At 40.1% G+C, this 17,542-nt stretch overlaps 1 long non-coding RNA gene across 1 annotated transcript; it reads right to left on the minus strand.

Moving 5' to 3' along the window:
* Positions 1-2,092: 2,092 nt before the first annotated feature.
* LOC114460483 (uncharacterized) lies at positions 2,093-17,188 on the minus strand. Its single transcript, XR_003673649.1, has 3 exons — positions 17,110-17,188; positions 11,476-11,527; positions 2,093-2,123 (listed from the first exon to the last, which is right to left on the minus strand). It is a non-coding gene; the product is annotated as an uncharacterized LOC114460483 (long non-coding RNA).
* Between the last annotated feature and the right edge of the window lie 354 nt (positions 17,189-17,542).

The raw sequence follows: 17,542 nt of genomic DNA on the forward strand, positions 1-17,542 counted from the left end.
AAATGAGTTTAACAGACCTGATATAGAATCTGTCATTAGTGTATAATAATAATAATAATAATAATAATAATAATGTGAATCATTCTTCATATACATCATGTATGAATACAGAAGCTATAGAATGTATATCCTGTATAGAAAGTGAACAAAGGGAAACTTCTTCCTTTCCCAACTGATCATTGTATTGATCTTTTCTTTCAGACCACACCTTCAAAGATCAACAACTTCCTGAACTGTTGGTGTCCATTTCCAGCTGACAGCAGGTTTATGTTGGAATCCTGTGCAGCCTGATCTCTGGGTTCTTCAGTCCAACACTGGAACCAGAAGGTGTCGTCACCATCCGTGTGTCGCTGGGATCTGAAGATGATTCCTGCTCCATGTCTCCATCCACACAGAGATGTGAGTGGAGAACAGATGAAGTGCTGAAGGTCTTCCCACACTCATCACATCTGAAAACATTCTCTCATGAACTCGTTGGTGGAGATTAAGGTCAGATTTCCTCTTGTAAGATTTTCCACATGTGTCACATTTATGAGGTCTTTCTGATGAGTGGCTGGTTTGGTGACGTTTTAAAATCACTATATGTTGTAAAAACTTTGTCACACTGGTCACAGGGACACACTTCATGTTCAGTGTGTGATCTCAGGTGATGGATGAGGGTTGTTTGCGTTTATATATTTTCCCACAGTGGTCACAGTGATACAACACTGTTCTGGAGTGAGTCTGCATGTGCCTCGTTAAAGATGATCTTCGTGTGAAAGTCTTTCCACACTGTTCACATCTGTGAGCTTTGATTCCACGATGAATGAGGACATGTAGACTGAGGTGTCCAGAATTATTAAAATTCTTTCCACATTCATCACATTCAAACTTTTATCTCAGTATGAACGACTTTGTGTCTCATTAAGTTAGAACTCTGGTTAAAAGCTTTTCCACACTGGTCACAGTTAAATTGTTTTTTCTCCAGAATGGATTCTTTGATGTACAGTGAGGTGTGATTTCCTGGTAAAGGCCTTTCCACACTGGTCACATGTATGTTTAGCTTTAACTCCAGCTTGGCTCTGCTGTTGAACTCTTTGCTCTGAAGTTTTTCTCTTAGATTTGTTTCTTTGTTGTGGCTGAGCTTCATGGTCCTGAGAACGTTGAGGTGTCACTTTGTTCTGGCTTCCAGAGTCCTGTAGAACAGTTAGAGATTAAACACAGAGAAGGAACCAATTAAACATTTGTGAATCAGTTGTTAAACTCCCAGCCCTAAACCAGCTCAATGTGGAAAATGGATATTGGCGCGTTAGCGCCCCCTACAGAGTGAAGATAATTTAATATGAGACAAATGTCCTATTTTAACACACTTTTCATAGGGAGTTTCACTGACAGGGTTCAAAGTTGCTGCAGATCCATTTAAATTAAGTTTTGAAAAACTTAATTTAAATTAACCTAAACAATAAACCGGATCAGATTCAGTAACCATTGATCCCTGAGGGGAAATATGATGACTGTGACATTAATGTTGTTCTCATACATTTTTATATGACATAATTAATAAATGAGCAGTCAGAATAATCACTGTCACTACAATTTATATATAGCTTTGTAATTGTATCTTACTTATTTTTTGACATACGTTTTGTTTAATTTTTGTTTTTTATTCATTAGTATTTATTTTGTATTATATATCTTTTTTTCCAGAAAAAAATAAATAAAATACCGGAGCTCGGTTGGGCGGGTGGGACGGCTCGTAGTGGACGCCAGAAAAATTCCCTTATTTTCAAATCCAAAACTTGACAGGTATGAACAGAGTCGCTTAATGATGACGTAATGCCATGTGTGTCGTAAAATGAACGAGATGATGAGTTTCTCTGTGGGAACCGAGTTGAGCTGGTGATCACGTCCGTTCTAACCGTGACAGAAAAGGGACAGGGAGGGGGGGATTCCTGCTGTGAGCTTGGAACAGCCTGAGCTGCCAGTATGAGTACACCCATAATGGTGTCTTTCACTGGTTCTACATTCACTGGTTTTGTTCCACTCATTTCTCACCTTTCTGAGGAGTCCATGTTTGCTGTCACGGCTGAGTGGTTCCACAATCCCTCCATTCACCTGTAACATCAGCATGGAATCAGCTCCACCTGAAGGATGGAAGAGACAGAATGAACATGAAGGATCTAGAAAATATTCATCCATCCTTTGCAGTGTCATCACTTTGAAATTGACTAAAACTATCAGTTTGTTCAGAGATCACATGATGTGGAGGAAAATGAAGGTCTTCAGTGGAAACAGTTTTAACTTTACTGATTCTGCAACGTTGAGGAAAAAAAGAAAAAGAAAAAAACTGACCTATTAATTAGAAAAGCTGGAGCGGAATATGGAATGAACTGATTAGATCAGAGTGTTTATATCACACATTTTAGATAGCAGGCCTATATATGTGATAATAGTTTTTATGCTAATATTGGACTAGTATCAGATATCTATATCAGAATGTAACATCCCTACTTTAACTATTGTAGATGAAAGGTCACATGTCATGTAGTAATGTTAGGGCATCAATCTACTGCCACATGACAAGTTTAGATCTAAACCCAACCATATAACACTGATGGAAAAGGTTCATCATTCATTTATTGGTCGGCGATGGGGCGGGGCTAACACCGGAGCTACAGTCTATTTTCCAACCAGGAAATAGTGGCAGAGGACGTATGTTTATTTCAAAATAAGGTGTATCTTAAAGATGACGATGTTTATCCATGTCTTCATTGTGCATCAATGTAAATTAATCATTAATTAATTAATTGATGTGGATCAATGTATTGTTACAACCACTATGTGGAAGCTGTTAAAAAAAGTTTTCAGGCCAAACTGACACCGCGTCGGGGAGAAATTCACTCCACACACACACTAGGCATGGGCAGTAATACGGTAATACTGTGGTGTGATAAAAATAGCAACGGTATCAGTATCATTAGGGCTGGGTATCGATTAGAATAACAAGTGCCCGATTCGATTTGATTCACGATTCACTTTTGATTGATTTAAGGATATCAAGCAGTACCAATTTTACTTGGATATGAAAAACATTCTCATTAAAACTAATGATGTAAATAGTAGAAACTACAGCTTTATCTTGGTGCATTAGTAAAAATTTGATTATTTACATTAATAATTGAATCTCATTAGGATGTAACAATTAATCATAAGGCAGTTAAAAATTGATTCATAGGTATCATGATTCACATCGATACTGTGAAAATTTAAATTTGCTATCCAGAAGAGTTGGCGGCGGGCGTAATCTGCTAATACTTTCTATCTGGCCGCCTTCTACTTTTAAACATGTTCATAAATGATTCCTTACCCCTTTAGCACCAAAAAATATCTGTAATATTACGTGAATATCTGTAAAAGTCAGGTTTTTTCTATGAGCTCTGTCTGCTAGCATAGCATCTCTTCTTCACTGCAAGATATCTGCATGCCAACCGACCACAGTGAACATGACCTGAGCAGAGGGGTGGGCGATTCACAATCACAATTTTATCACAGTTTTTTTTCATTCAAATAATTTAGACCATTTTAAAGTGATTTATTAATAAAACAAACTTACTTAAAATCATCGTCCTAAATGGAAAGAAGGAATAAAAGATCATTTAAATTGTATGTAAGCAACTAATCAAACTGGTTCCAAGTACGATTAACATCAAACAAAAAGGCTGACATGTTATTTTAGTCACACAGTCTTTTTCCTTTGTTTTACTAAAGTGGTTGTAGCATTAGCATTAGCAACACTTGTTACATAACCAGGTAGCAGATCAATCTAGTGATTTCTATTAGTTATTGAGGTAACACTCATATTAATAAAATCCTATTTTAATCAGTGTTTGAACGCCTCATTTCACACAATTTAGACATTCATATCCTTTATAAGATAAACGTTACTGCTTTGGTTACATTAGGCCTGGGTGATATTGGACCAATATTCATTCTCTCTATTTTTCCTTTAAATGGCAATAGGTGATATAAACCATTTATTTTTATTAATAGTTTTTACAAGAAAAACAATAATGGCCTAAAGTCGAGAAAAATGCCACAAAGACCCTTTTATTAATTCTGTAGCATTGCTTCTTTCAGGGCAGCTCTGAGTGGCGGAAAGTCGTTTTTAAAAGTAAATCACATTCAGGACACTGTCTCTTTAAGAAAGTGTAAACAGCCCAGTGAGCTGCAGCAGCAGATCTGTTACTGTGGAGCAACAGAGAGTTAGTTAGAGAACAGAAATACATGCAGTGTTTTCTTCAAACGTGTCTCAGTGCTTCAACACTCAGAACTGATGGAGTGTGTCTGTGCACTGGGGGGTGGAGAGGGGGCAGAGAGTACTTATGCTCTGTTTAAGTGCTTAATAATTCTGTAATGTCTGTAATGCTGACAAGTAAATGGTGTGATTTGGCAGATAAAAAAACAGAAATTAGCGAGGGCCACGGGCCACTTGTCCCTCAATTTAGCCAAGAATGCCCCAAAAAAAACATGTTCCACGAACCAAACTGCGACTGTTTGTTGTCAACAACTTATTATTCTCTGGAGCGGAACGTTGTTTACGGAAGCTCTGACGTGCACCACCACCCCGCCCACACAGCACCGTGCTGTGTGTGTGGTGAGGTGTGTTTGTCACGGCTACCAGAAGCTGCCTTGCAGTGAAACATCATAGACCACTACTGGGTTAAAACCAACAACCATCCAACAAAGTGAACCAGTCCAAGTTCTCCATCAGATCCACCCAAAGTTCTACAAACACAGGGACAGAGATGAACCTGTAGCAACGATTATGAACTGGAAACTCAACTAAAGCTAACTATGCTAAGCTAACACACCGACACACAGACAGGGTTAACGCTAACCACTCCATATAAGGACTAATAGACCAAGTAAAAAAAAAAAACATCTTTTACTGTCATAAAACCACAGAGCCATTGATTTGTTTATGATCAGATTAAACACTTGTATGGAAGAATAAAAGCTAAACATGTCACACGTTGTGTGAAATAAATATTAACTAATGTCACTATTAATTCATCCCAACTTGTGAAACCGCAATATTTTTAATTATATTTCATCAGCAGTAAAAACACTATTGAAGTAATTTGTGATTTTAATGTGCTTTTTTTTTTAATAATAATATTTCAAGTGAGGAAATAAATGAATTACATACAGTAACACTATAGTGATCCACATGCACAAATATATTCCATAAAATATCAGCTCATGAGCTGTTTGAGTCAGCAGTTATTGTAGCCTTTTTAAATGTGTCTAGTGTTGATGTATTCACAGATTTGTGTTGTAAGGAACCTGTTTACACTAAGTTGTGAATTTTTTTATTTATTCTTTAATTAATAGTTTTTATTTATTGTGATTTTTATCATTATCGCCCATCTTTAGAACTAACCACTAAAATTAAAACATTGCAATTGTAGAAATTAATGTTAATGCTTTAAAGAATAAATAAATTAAAAACAAGAAAATGTTTATTCGCACAGACATTCCAACAATATAAAATAAAATAGTTGAACCTGACCCCACTCATACATTAAATAATGTTGTACAGGCCTATAACTTGAGCTGTTAGAAGAGTCACATTAAATATTTTATCTAATTAAAACACAAAGTGCATTAAAGTTATTGACGAAAAATCAGCTTCTATTGGTTATATTTATTTCTTTAGATGCACACACAGCTCTGTGTACATGTCTTTAACTCGCTGGTTTGCTTTTAATCCAATCAACAGATAATCTTTATAACGTGGACCATTTACAGTCGTGATAACGTTCAGACGTGCACTGACAGCAGAGTTGTGGCACAAATATAACGCCATACGTGCCCTGCTTCAGATTGTTGTGTAAGAGGTCCCACGGTACTACAGTGTTGATGTGACACAGAAACATAAAACACACGTACTGATCCATCAACTCTGTTTAGAAAACTCTTCAGCTCTGTGAGTCCACGGACACGTTGGTCTGTTTCCAGACAAGTGCACGGTGTCTGCGCTGTTTACGTTCATCACAAGATTGTTACAAGCTTGTTTTACATGTTCTTTTGTTGTAGTGAACGTGCACTGTGTGTTGATGCACTGATGCATATTCTGCTTGCTTTTAAAATGTAATCCTCAAATAATTCCCGTTTTTATAAAAAAAACCATGTAATCTGATTACACATTTTTTAATATACTGTCACAGATTACAGTTACATGTTTTTTGTATCCTGGTTACGTAACACTGTTATTTGTAATCCGTTACTCCCCGAGCCTGCTAATACAATAGTGACTACAAGCAGGAATTGTGTGATCAGCAATCAACTCGTCAGCCTGGACAGAATGACTCGCCCACATCAAGGGATGTGGGCGGGTTCTTTGATTTGGACTTTGCTTTTACCAACAGCTTGAGTGATGAAAGTAAAAGCCAGGCCAGATGTTCAGCTGTGGTTCTCCCAGGGCAGGGGTCTGCAACCTGTGGCTCTGGGGCCTAATGTGGCTCTTTGACTATATGCAATGACTATTTATAGCTTTAAAAAAACTATTGAAATAAATAGTTATTTTTTACAGAGGCTATTAATGATTAATGACAAATAAAATCATGATATAACAATTTGTTAACCTAAAATAAATCAAGTTGTGCAATGACTCAGCACCTTCCTACTTCACCTCCTGCAACACCTACAGACTAGGGCTGAGCAAAAAAAAACAATTAATCAATTAATCAAATTTGTAGATTGGCGGTAGATGGTGTCCTCTTTCGTTGGGGGGGCCGGGGGCCGCCCTGGTGCGGGCACGGGCCTCCCCCCTGCTCGGCCGCTCTCCTTGGCGGCGGGGGTCGCTCCCTGGAGCACCGGGGGATGAAGTTGGTGCCTGGCTGCGCCCGGGGGTGGGGAGTGCCGCCGTGCTCCGCGGGGCGGTCGCGGTCTGGGGGGTGCCAAGGGGGGGTCTCCGGCTTTGCTGCTCCGGGGCCCACAGTGCCGCTTGCCCGTCTGCACAATCTACCCTCTCGCGTGGCCCGCCATGCAGACGGCCCGGCTCACACCGGACAGGCCTCCTACATGTACACTCACCTCACTCCCAGCTGGTCTGGCCCATTCACAAAATGCACCACACACCCATACCCAACCCTTGGGGGGCTGGATGGTGGGACTGGGGTGGAGGGGGCCGCCACCTGTGTCACTATGTAGTGGCGTGGGGGCGGCACTCCACCTCTAGTTACCCTACTAATCCCTCCAATTTTAATCACACCTCAACATGCCACCCCCCGGAGGGTGTATCTTCACCTACACCCTCCGGCCTATTACACCACATACACATATATCCACAGAGGCAGGATGGGGAGCACCGCTCCCCTCCATCCCCCTTCTTTTAATTACACCCCATACATTCACTAAACACACACATTCACACAGGGGATAGGGAAGTGCCTCTCCATTGGGGAATGGAGAGGCACCATAACAGGGTGGTGGGTTGGTTCACATATTTGGGCCTCTCCGGTGGGGGCCTGGCCCCTCTGTTGGTGGCTGGGCCACTGCATAGAGTAAAAATACATCAGGATGGTGCGGTCGGGCGTGGCGATGGATCTCGGGGGGGCTTTGTGGGGTCTCTCCTTGCGGGGTCTTTCCGGGCGGTGTCGGCCTGGTGGGGCGCGTGGGTGCTTCCTCCCCTTGGGTGTGGCTTGGTGCTTGTTTCGTCTCCTGGTGGCCTTGGGGGCCGGCCCGCGGTGTGCGGGCCCGGGGCGGCCTCCTGCCTCGCCGGGGGGGGTGAGTGTGCTGGGGATGTGCTGGTGTCCTCGCCGGGGTTGGGGCGGGGTTGCTTGGCCTCGGAATGATGCTGTTTGCTGGGGGGCGGTGCTAGCTGTTCCGGTGGTGGAGGTTGCTGTCGGCTGCCTGGTGGGTGTCCTGCCATCTGCGGACTGGTGGGTGAGTCCGGGGCATTTGGCTGGGGGCTGCTGTTCCGCACTTGATGTGTGCCATTGGGGTGCCTCCGTCCCCGCGGTGGGGATCGCCGGTGCTCACGGGGGTGGGGGGCGCTGCTCCGTGGCTGGCGCTGTCCGGGGGGCAGCGGGCCCTGGGCTGCTGGCCTTGGGCTGTGCGGTCCTGCTGGGCTGTGGCCGGGTCCTGGGGGGGTGGGGGGTGCGTCCCGGGACTTGCCCTTGGGGGTCCTGGTCCCGGGGGGTGCTCCTGGGGCCCGGGGTGCTTGGCTGGCTGGCCGGGCTGGTCCTGGGGGGGTCTTTCGGGGCGGGTGGCGCGTGCCGCGCCCTTGCTTACCTACTGGTACGGCCCCTGCTTGGGCAGTGCCCCGTGAGGCAGGGTGTCGGGGCCGGAATAGGGGGCCACATCCCGGTGAGGCGGTCTGGCTTGGCCCTTGGAGGGGGCCCTGGCTTTAAAAAAAACTGAAGCTCGTGGCGCGGGCGGCATCAACAAAAGGTTAGGGTTAGGGCGCCATGGGGGGCTAGGTTGGGGTGCCTGGGGGCCGGGGGGAGATTCCCAGCGGCCCCCTGGTACCTTATGCGGCTTGGGGTGTGGTCGTCCTCCCTGGGCGGGCTGCTCCTGGTGCTGCATCCGTTCCGGGTCCTTCTGACCTGGGGTCGGGTCCCTGCTGGCTCTGGGTTCGCCGGCGGGTGCCCGCCGGCTGCCCATTCGGCGTGGCTCTGGTCGTCTGCTGGGCGTGGGCTTCGGCTCCTCCGCTGGGGTCTCGGGCAGGGAGTTCTCTGGGGCCCTCCCCTCGGGGGTTGGGCGCGGGGGTGTGGGGGGTCTGGGGGTTGGGGGTTGGATCGGTGGCGTGGTGCGCTGGGTCCTTGGCTCCTTGGGCTTTCTCGGGTGTGTATGGGGGGGCGATGGCTGCCTCTCAGCTTGGGATCTTGGGGGGCGTTCGGGGGGCTGCTTGGCCGTGGGGTGGTCGCCGGGGGGCCCCTAGATTGCCCGCTCTTGCTGCTGGCCTGACTGCTTCTTCGGGCCCGGGGGCGGCTCGTGGTTTTGCAGTGGCGGTTCTTGGAAATACATTTGTCATGGATGCACTGGCCTTGGGCTGTGGGATACACTCATACTGGGCTCAACCATAGAACGTTGTTCCCAATACCTGTTTTATGGAATTTCCACTCACTTCTTCCTCTGTTCACAGCCACCACTATTATTCCTAAGCCGCCCACTGGTCACCAAACTGGCTTGACAATACAACAATAAGCACAATATACACAACCACAATTTCACATCGCATCACTTGAAACCAATTGACTATTCCCCACCCATTCCATATCCTATCTTGTATCCCTCTTCCCTGTTAACGTCCCCAACCCCCCTCCAACCCCTCACCTTGTGTAACACTGCCCTCTCTTTTTACATCCTCCCTTTAATAAAGTATTTCTTACCCTTCCCTAGGGAGGGCTGGTGATGGTCACAATTATGCAATGAAATAAATAAATTTATTTAATTGCTATAATAAAATATGCATTGCTGTTAAAAGATTGCACTTCTTGTAGTGTTAACCTTCGACAGCATGTGCAGACAAGGAAAAAAAATTTAAAAAATTTGTAGATAAAAACAATTTTTAATTAGCAAATTTGAGTTTCAATTATTATTTATATATATTTTTTTAATTATTTTTTTTCCCACCACAGTTTTTTTTGGACTTTTTCGCATTCCGATGTGAGCCCGCCTCCTCTTTGTTTAGATTTGTTTACCCATTGAGTAGGCTATATGTGTGTGTGTGCCACAGGCATGTTCAATTTTTTATTCACACTATGCTGAGATGATAAGGGAAGAGTTTATTATTTTTTTAACTATAATGTTATAGAATATGTAGTTATATGATTTCTTTATCAGAAAATTTAAGCTACTGTGAAGTTGTTGTTGCACTTTTGCTTAAACCTGGATTAAAGTTTGAAATTGTTGAATAACAGCCTTATTTACTTTTATTTTGAGATTATTCTATGCATTTTAACTTTTGAGGACAATCACAGAAATAAAGTTGCACTTTTGACAATAAATCTGATGTCTGCACTCATTTTAAAGTGCATTAAAAAAATATGAAAAATCAAATCGAAACTTGAATTTTTCTTTTTAAAAATCTGATTTTTTTTTAGGCAAAATGGCCGAGCTCTATGTTCATGTAAACTGAGATGTGTAAGAATTTGAAGATGCAAGATACTGTTTTATTTCTTGATGTTGATTTATTTTATTTTAAGCTGTTCTTAGGTTTCTATTTACATGATCAATAAAAAAAAAAAAATCAAAACAAATTTAATCAAACATTATTCTATATAATTATAACTGTATATAATGTAATACACTGTATTGTCTTCATAGAGAAGGTATTTATGGCTCCAGGAGGACTTTAATCCAGGTGAGATGAGGTTAAATGGTTCCTTGTAGAGTAAAGGTTGCAGACCCCTGACCAGGGGAAGAGGGTTAGGAGACCCCACTATCAGAGCTGACCCTCTGAATTTAATTCATGGGGTGAAACAATGCAGATGTTAAGTTATGCTACTGTTAACTTAATTCATGTACAGCATTTCTGCAAATAAAAATAAAATACATGTAACCTGTTGTTATGCTTTGCTGTTATTTAAAACATTTTTGTTACATCTTTTAAAATGATATAAAATAAATAACCTGTTATTTCAGCCACTGTTTGAAAACTTAATATTGACACTAAAACAAATCTCATTAAACTACAGTACGCTAGTTATAAGTCAACTATTCATCAGCATGTTGATGTGCTTCTTAACTTTAAAGATGATCAAATATTTCCATAGGAATATAATGACATAAAATGGCCTCAATGGTTATGATCTCAATAGAAAAATAAAATAACATGAGACATCAATGATTTCAACACCAGTCATTGAGAAATGATCCACTCACAAAGACAGATGAACAAATAACAATTGTCCTTCACTCACTCACTCATCATATCACACTCACCTTAGAAACACTGACATCACTCACTCACTCACACTGATCATGTGTATAGATTCAGCTGATCATAGATTGATGGTGATGATTGTATGTGGTACCTTCTTTTCTAAAGCATGCATGGATCATTATACAACTGATAATTGTTCATTTACTGATCTGTAGAACTGGTGATTTTAGGAAGGAGATGAAATCATTACTGTTACATTATAGTTGTCGTCTGACTGTTGATATGAATTCTTATACTGGACCAGGGAGATAAATGTACTGTCACATGATCAGTGAGTCAGGTTTTAAATGAAGGATTTATATTTAGGCAACGTAAGACAAGGTTATTTATATCACATTTCAGCAACAAGACACACAAAAGACATCAGTAGCATCATATTAAGTGTATTTTACTTCATTTACCACTGTGTGATATTAGGATTGTGTTTTTATGAAAGTGAAGAATTAAAAAATGACCAAAGCATTATTGTGTATGATTGGCTAATATAGCATGTTGTGCAGCCAGTACAGTTGTTAAAATAGGTGGAGAGCAGCTACACTGACCTGTTGTTGTGCAGTGCTGCCATCCATGTCATTTACACTTCTGTTGATTCTCCTGTGGAAACATAGACATTATATGTTAAGATGGAAACAGAAAACAGTCAATATAAAATACCCTCATTTCTGGTCTATAACCTGCTACTTCCCATCCACACAACAAATACTGTATATCTCTTAAAAAGACACAGAATTGTCCCTCACGGCCATCACAGGAGACCCCTTACACCCTGCCCAGCCCCTGTTTGACCTGCTGCCCTCTGGAAGACGCTACAGGTCAACAAAGTCTCACACAAGCAGACTGACAGAGCTTCTTCCCCTGGGCCATACGGACTGCAAACAGCCATGGATACGCACACACACACACACACACACACACTCACGAACAATCTCCCATAACCCCCCCTCCTTTAGCACTTAACACTTTAGCACCTTAAACTGTTATTTATTTCTGTAAATTACTCACCTATGTCTCGTTTTAGGAGAAAAAAAAACCTTTTTTTACCTTTTTAAATGTTGTGCGTTGTTTTTTATTACCTTTGTACATACGTCTCTTTAATTTATGCTCTGTGGTGTACTGTAGCTCTATGCGAGCACCCCTCAAATTTGGCTGTACCACCGAGTACAATGACAATAAAGACTATTCTAGACTTTAAAAAAAAAAAAAAAAAAAAAAAATGTTTTTAAAAAAATGTAAATTATTGATAAAAAGGGATTTCATCATAATGAGAGCCAATATGATGGATAAATATTACTTTGGACTCCTGTCCAGGAACTTATAGTTTCCCTCACCGTCCACTGTACATCTCACACCACTGATAGTTCTAAACGTCAGATATCCTCCTAATACACATGTGACTTACTTCCTGAAAATAAACTGCAGGACCATGAGTTTAATGTAGCTGAGATGTGATGGTGTTTTTCATAACTTCATATAGATAGAAACTGGTTTCAGTAAAAAACACATGTTGCAGAGATGGAAACAAATGAAACCAGTCAGTACCTGATGGAAGAGGTTGAGAAAAATGTAGCTGAACAGTCACAAGATAAAGAAGAGGTCCCTCCTCAATGACAACCATTAAAGGTTCACCAAGGAAACAATGTAAGTCTATTATATTTAATATATCTTTATAAATGTACACCTGCCAACATCCTAATAAATTAATCATTTACACAATAAGCCCTATGAATGTCTGAAAACATAAAATCATGTTGTTTACCAATAAATGTGCACAGGGGCACCAACAGGGACTCTGGAGTTTACCAAACTCAAAGAACAAGCCAAGAAGGATCAACAGACAATTAAAAATCTTGAAGACCACATTGTAGACCTGGAGGAGACCAACAGGGAGCTGAAAAGAACAAGGACTTCCTTATGTCCTAATTAAAGGCACCTGCATCTTCTAAAATACCAGGTACTTTTTCATGCAGTACTAAATGTTCATAGATGGACTAGATGTTCAGAAAAGTAAATAAGGAGGGAGCAGGATAGCTGTGCTTGGTATCTGGTGATATAGTATAGGAGCTTAGGATGTGTGATCTGATGATATTAGATCATTAAGGATTAAAACATGAAGATCTCCCAAATCACAGAGATTGTAGAACCGTCTGTAGTTCACATTTTAACCCTTGCGGTGCCGTCTGTGGTCAATACACAGCACATCCAAAGGTTTTTCTCTGCCAAATCACACCATTTGCTAGTCAATAGTGGTGCAACGGATCATCATTGATCCATGATCGGCACGGATCGCTCTCCACGGTTCGGCACACACGTGGTCCGTGGATAATTATTATTTTTAAATCATTATTTGTAATGCCTCGATGAAGACTGTTCCATTTGCGACGTCCGTGTGTGTCTTTGCTCGCTCGCGCGCACGTGACAGAGCGACCGTACCCATGCATGTGTGGTTCACGCTCCTGGCCGTGTATCTGTGTGTGATAGTTGAAGAGAGAGACACAGAGGGAGGATTTTCTGAAAATTGAATCGCTGTACTTTTTTTAACCAGCAGAGGGCGTGATCCACAAGTGTAGGCGGCAGGCGGAGTCTGCTAATACTTTCTTTCTGGCCGCCTTCTACTCTTAAATATGTTAATAAATGATTCATTACCCCTTTAGCACCGAAAGAATATCTGTAATATTACTTGAATATCTGTAAAAGTCACGTTTTTCTATGAGCTCTGTCTGCTAGCATAGCTTCTCTTCTTCACTGCAAGATATCTGCATGCCAACCGACCACTGGGTTACCAGCGCTCTCTGCTGGTCCAAACAAATATGACATAAATCAGTGCAATCACGGTTTTTTTTTTTAAAGTCCAATTGTTAAGGCACAAAATACATTTTCAGTTGCACTTTTCAAAGAAAAATAACTATTATGCAGTTTTGCATTGTTTATTATAGAACCAGAATTTAAATTAATAGGCTTCATTTTCATTTGTATTATTCATTTATTTATTTCATTCAAGATTTATTTTTAGTTAAATTGCATTGTTTTGAATAGTTTATCAAGGAATTCTTTTGACAATGAAAAATAAAAGGAAAATAGTACAGTATTTTCTAGTTTTTTTCCCAAAAAAAAAAATTTGTCTACAGTCCCATTTTGTAAAATAAATCGTGAGAGAATCGTATCGTGAACCCAGTATCGTGAATCGTTACATCCTATTAATTCTCTTTGAAGCTCATTTACAATACATTTCAATGTCCAGTACAAACAATGACAAATTGAGTCAAAATAGAATGCAATTCTATATTTATTCATCTTTTGTTATCCAAAACCATATGTAACTAGAATTTTTGCATTTCCTGAAGAAATGCAAGTGAGGATGCATGTGTTGGCCCACATCGCACTACGTTAGCATAGTATTAAGCTAGCAATAGCCTTGTTGTAATAACTTAGCAACAATTGCTAAAACCAGTTAAATTGAAAAGGCTGAAAAAGGTTGAAAAAGGCTGAAAAAGGTTGAAAAAGGTTGAAAAAAGTTGAAGAAGTTTGAAAAGGTTGAAATGGGTTGAAAAGTTTGAAAAGGTTGAAAAAGTTTGAAAAGGTTGAAAAAGTTTGAAAAGTTAGCATTGCGTTAACGTCAGCGTTAACATTGTGCTAGCATTAACATTGCACTAACATTAGCATCGCGCTAACATTAGCATCGAGCTAACATTAACATTGCGCTAGCATTGTGCTAGCATTAGCATCGCGCTAGCATTAACATCGCCTTAACATTAGCATTGCGCTAACATTAGCATTACGCTAACATTAGCATTACGCTAGCATTAGCATTGTGCTAGCATTAACATTGCGTTAGCATTATGCTAAGATTGGCGTTGTGCTAGCATTAGCATTAACATTGCATTGGTATCAGCATTGCGCTAGCATTAGCATGGCGCTAGCATTAATATTGCGCTAGCATTAATATTGCGCTAGTATTAGCATTGGCATAGCGTTAGCAATAGCATTGTTTTAGCATTCAAAAAGTTTGAAAAGGTTGAAAAGGTTGAAAAGTTTGAAAAAGGTTGAAGTTGAAAAGGTTGATAAAGGTTGAAAAGGTTGAAAAAGGTTGAAAAAGGTTGAAAAAGGTTGAAGAGGTTGGAAAAGGTTGGAAAAGGTTGGAAAAGGTTGGAAAAGGTTGAAGAGGTAGAAAAAGTTTGAAAAAGTTTGAAAAGTTTGAAAAAGTTTGAAAAAGTTTGAAAAAGTTTGAAATGATTCAAAAAGTTTGAAAAAGGTTGAAAAAGTTGAAAAAGGTTGAATGGTTTGGATCAGTTTCAAAATGGCCAACGATGAAGAGGGTCAAAGGCACAAGAGGGTCATAAAGGTTCGAACTTTCAATGTAAGTGGAAGAGAGCAAAAAATTCCACGAGAAATAACTCAAAAAGTTGACAAATTACAAATTATAAAAGCGATAGCATACATCTCGCAAATTTTCTGAATGGTTTGATATCTTGATTGTTAAAATCGGACAAACGGTGTAGGAGGAGATAGGGCAAGACGGAAGAAGAAAACATATAAGAATAATAAAGAAAACGGAATACAATAGTGAGGATGCCTTTGCATCCTCACTAATTACTGCTTATTACATTTCCAGATGACTGATTGTAATACAAGAAATTTACACATACTGCAGCTTTAATGTGCTATAGGTTTCTATGTAAATAGCGCAAAACTCAATTACTCTCCTGTGCCTCTAGCTATGGCTGGGCAAAAAATCTAATTAATCGATTCATCGAATTTGTAGATAAGAATGATTTTTATTTAGCAAATTTTAGTTAAAATTATTTGTTATTATTATTTATTTATTTGTTTACTCTTTGAGTAGGCTGTGTGTGTGTGTGTGCCACAGGCATGTTTAATTTTTTGTCAGGGAGTAGATTGGAACAGCACGGCTCAATCCACCACTTTGTATTCCTGTCTTTATATTATATTTGAATTTTTTGGCACTTAAAATATTTGTACATTATGTAAATTATATTAAGAATTTGGACAACTGTAATTAAAACTTTTGACCACTAACTTAATGTGTTAAAAACATGTTTAACTCATTTAGAAAATGTGAAAGCAGCTTTAAATATATACTTTTGTGAATGAAAAATGTAGTTTTACAAAAATTTAAAAAAAAACTTTACTTTATAACAAACTTAATCTGAAAACCAGAATCCAGACCAAAAATGTGATCCTGTAATGAAATCTGGAACATATTTGTGTGCTTATGTTACGGGCCCCGGCTGGCACGGTGTCCACGTTAACAAAGAGAATGTCTGTAAAGTACATTATAAGTACAAGTATAAGAGTAGGAACCACGCTGCACACGTCTTTTCCCAGATTGCGTATATTAATTCTCTCTTTGAAGCTCATTTACAATAATACAGTTCAGTGCTTTCAATATCCAGTACAAACAATGATGAATTAAATCAAAATAAAGTGCAATTCCATGTTCACTCATCTTTTGTTATCCAAAACCATATGTAACAACTGCTTATTACATTTCCAGATGACTTATTGTAATAACAGAAATTGACACATACTGCAGCTTTAATGTGCTATAGGTTTCCATGTAAATAGTGCAAAATTCAGTTACCCTTCGGTGCCTCTAGCTACATATATTAAAGGTATTGTAGACAATGTTTAGCTTCCGGGTGGATCATCAAGACTATTGGTCCTCCTAATTGTCAATCATGTTTACTAAAGGCCGTCGTACGTGCTCGTGCCCGGTGCGCACCGGGTCCTTTGAAAATAGATTTTCACTTACCGGTGGCGAGTCTGACATAGTGGGAAAAGTGCAAATCTTCTTTTGTAAGGTAAGCTTGTATGACCGATGTCCACACCAACTTGTAAACAGAGCTGTGCACGAGGAAAACTGGGCTCGTGCACGCTCTCCTGCACACGTAGGCGTGTTGCATGCGCGTTTATTTATTTATTTTTTTAAAATGTGGAGAGGGCGTTACTTTTTTTAAACATCGTCCACAATACCTTTAACTATAGCGGGAATTACACTAAATATCGCGAGACTACCGTGGCGAGGCGGCTCGGCTCTACCGCTGTTAAAGTCTATAAAACTGACATCACAAGTTGCACAACTTATCAAAACAAAGTGACTTATAAGTAATACAAAGCCTAAAGCTTTCATTAACAGTTGTTTTAAACCAAGCACTAACCTGTAAAGTACATGTAGAGTGTTAGAGTAGGAACCACGATGCACACTCGTCTTCTCCCAGATTGCGTATGAGCGGAAACAGGAAGTGAGTCCACACTAATGTAACCGGGGAACTGCAATCTATAGTGCCGAAGGTTCCGCTCCTCTACAATAGTATTTATACAGGACTACTTTTACTAAGTACACAATAATAATAATAATAATAATAATAATAATAATAATAATAATAAGTGGCATCAAAACAATTACTTATAAAATAATATCAAATGTGGTTACATCTTTTGAGTGTACCATACTTACATGTAAACAAAACAAAGCTCAACTGTCTTACTATAAATATAAATATACCTCCTGTTCTCCATGTTTTATGTGATTGTGTTTTAATGTTTCTTGGACGGAGATGAAACTGAAATTCAAATTTCCTCTTGTGGGAC

The sequence above is a fragment of the Gouania willdenowi genome, unplaced genomic scaffold (assembly GCF_900634775.1).
Source record: "Gouania willdenowi unplaced genomic scaffold, fGouWil2.1 scaffold_44_arrow_ctg1, whole genome shotgun sequence".
NCBI lineage: Eukaryota > Metazoa > Chordata > Actinopteri > Blenniiformes > Gobiesocidae > Gouania > Gouania willdenowi.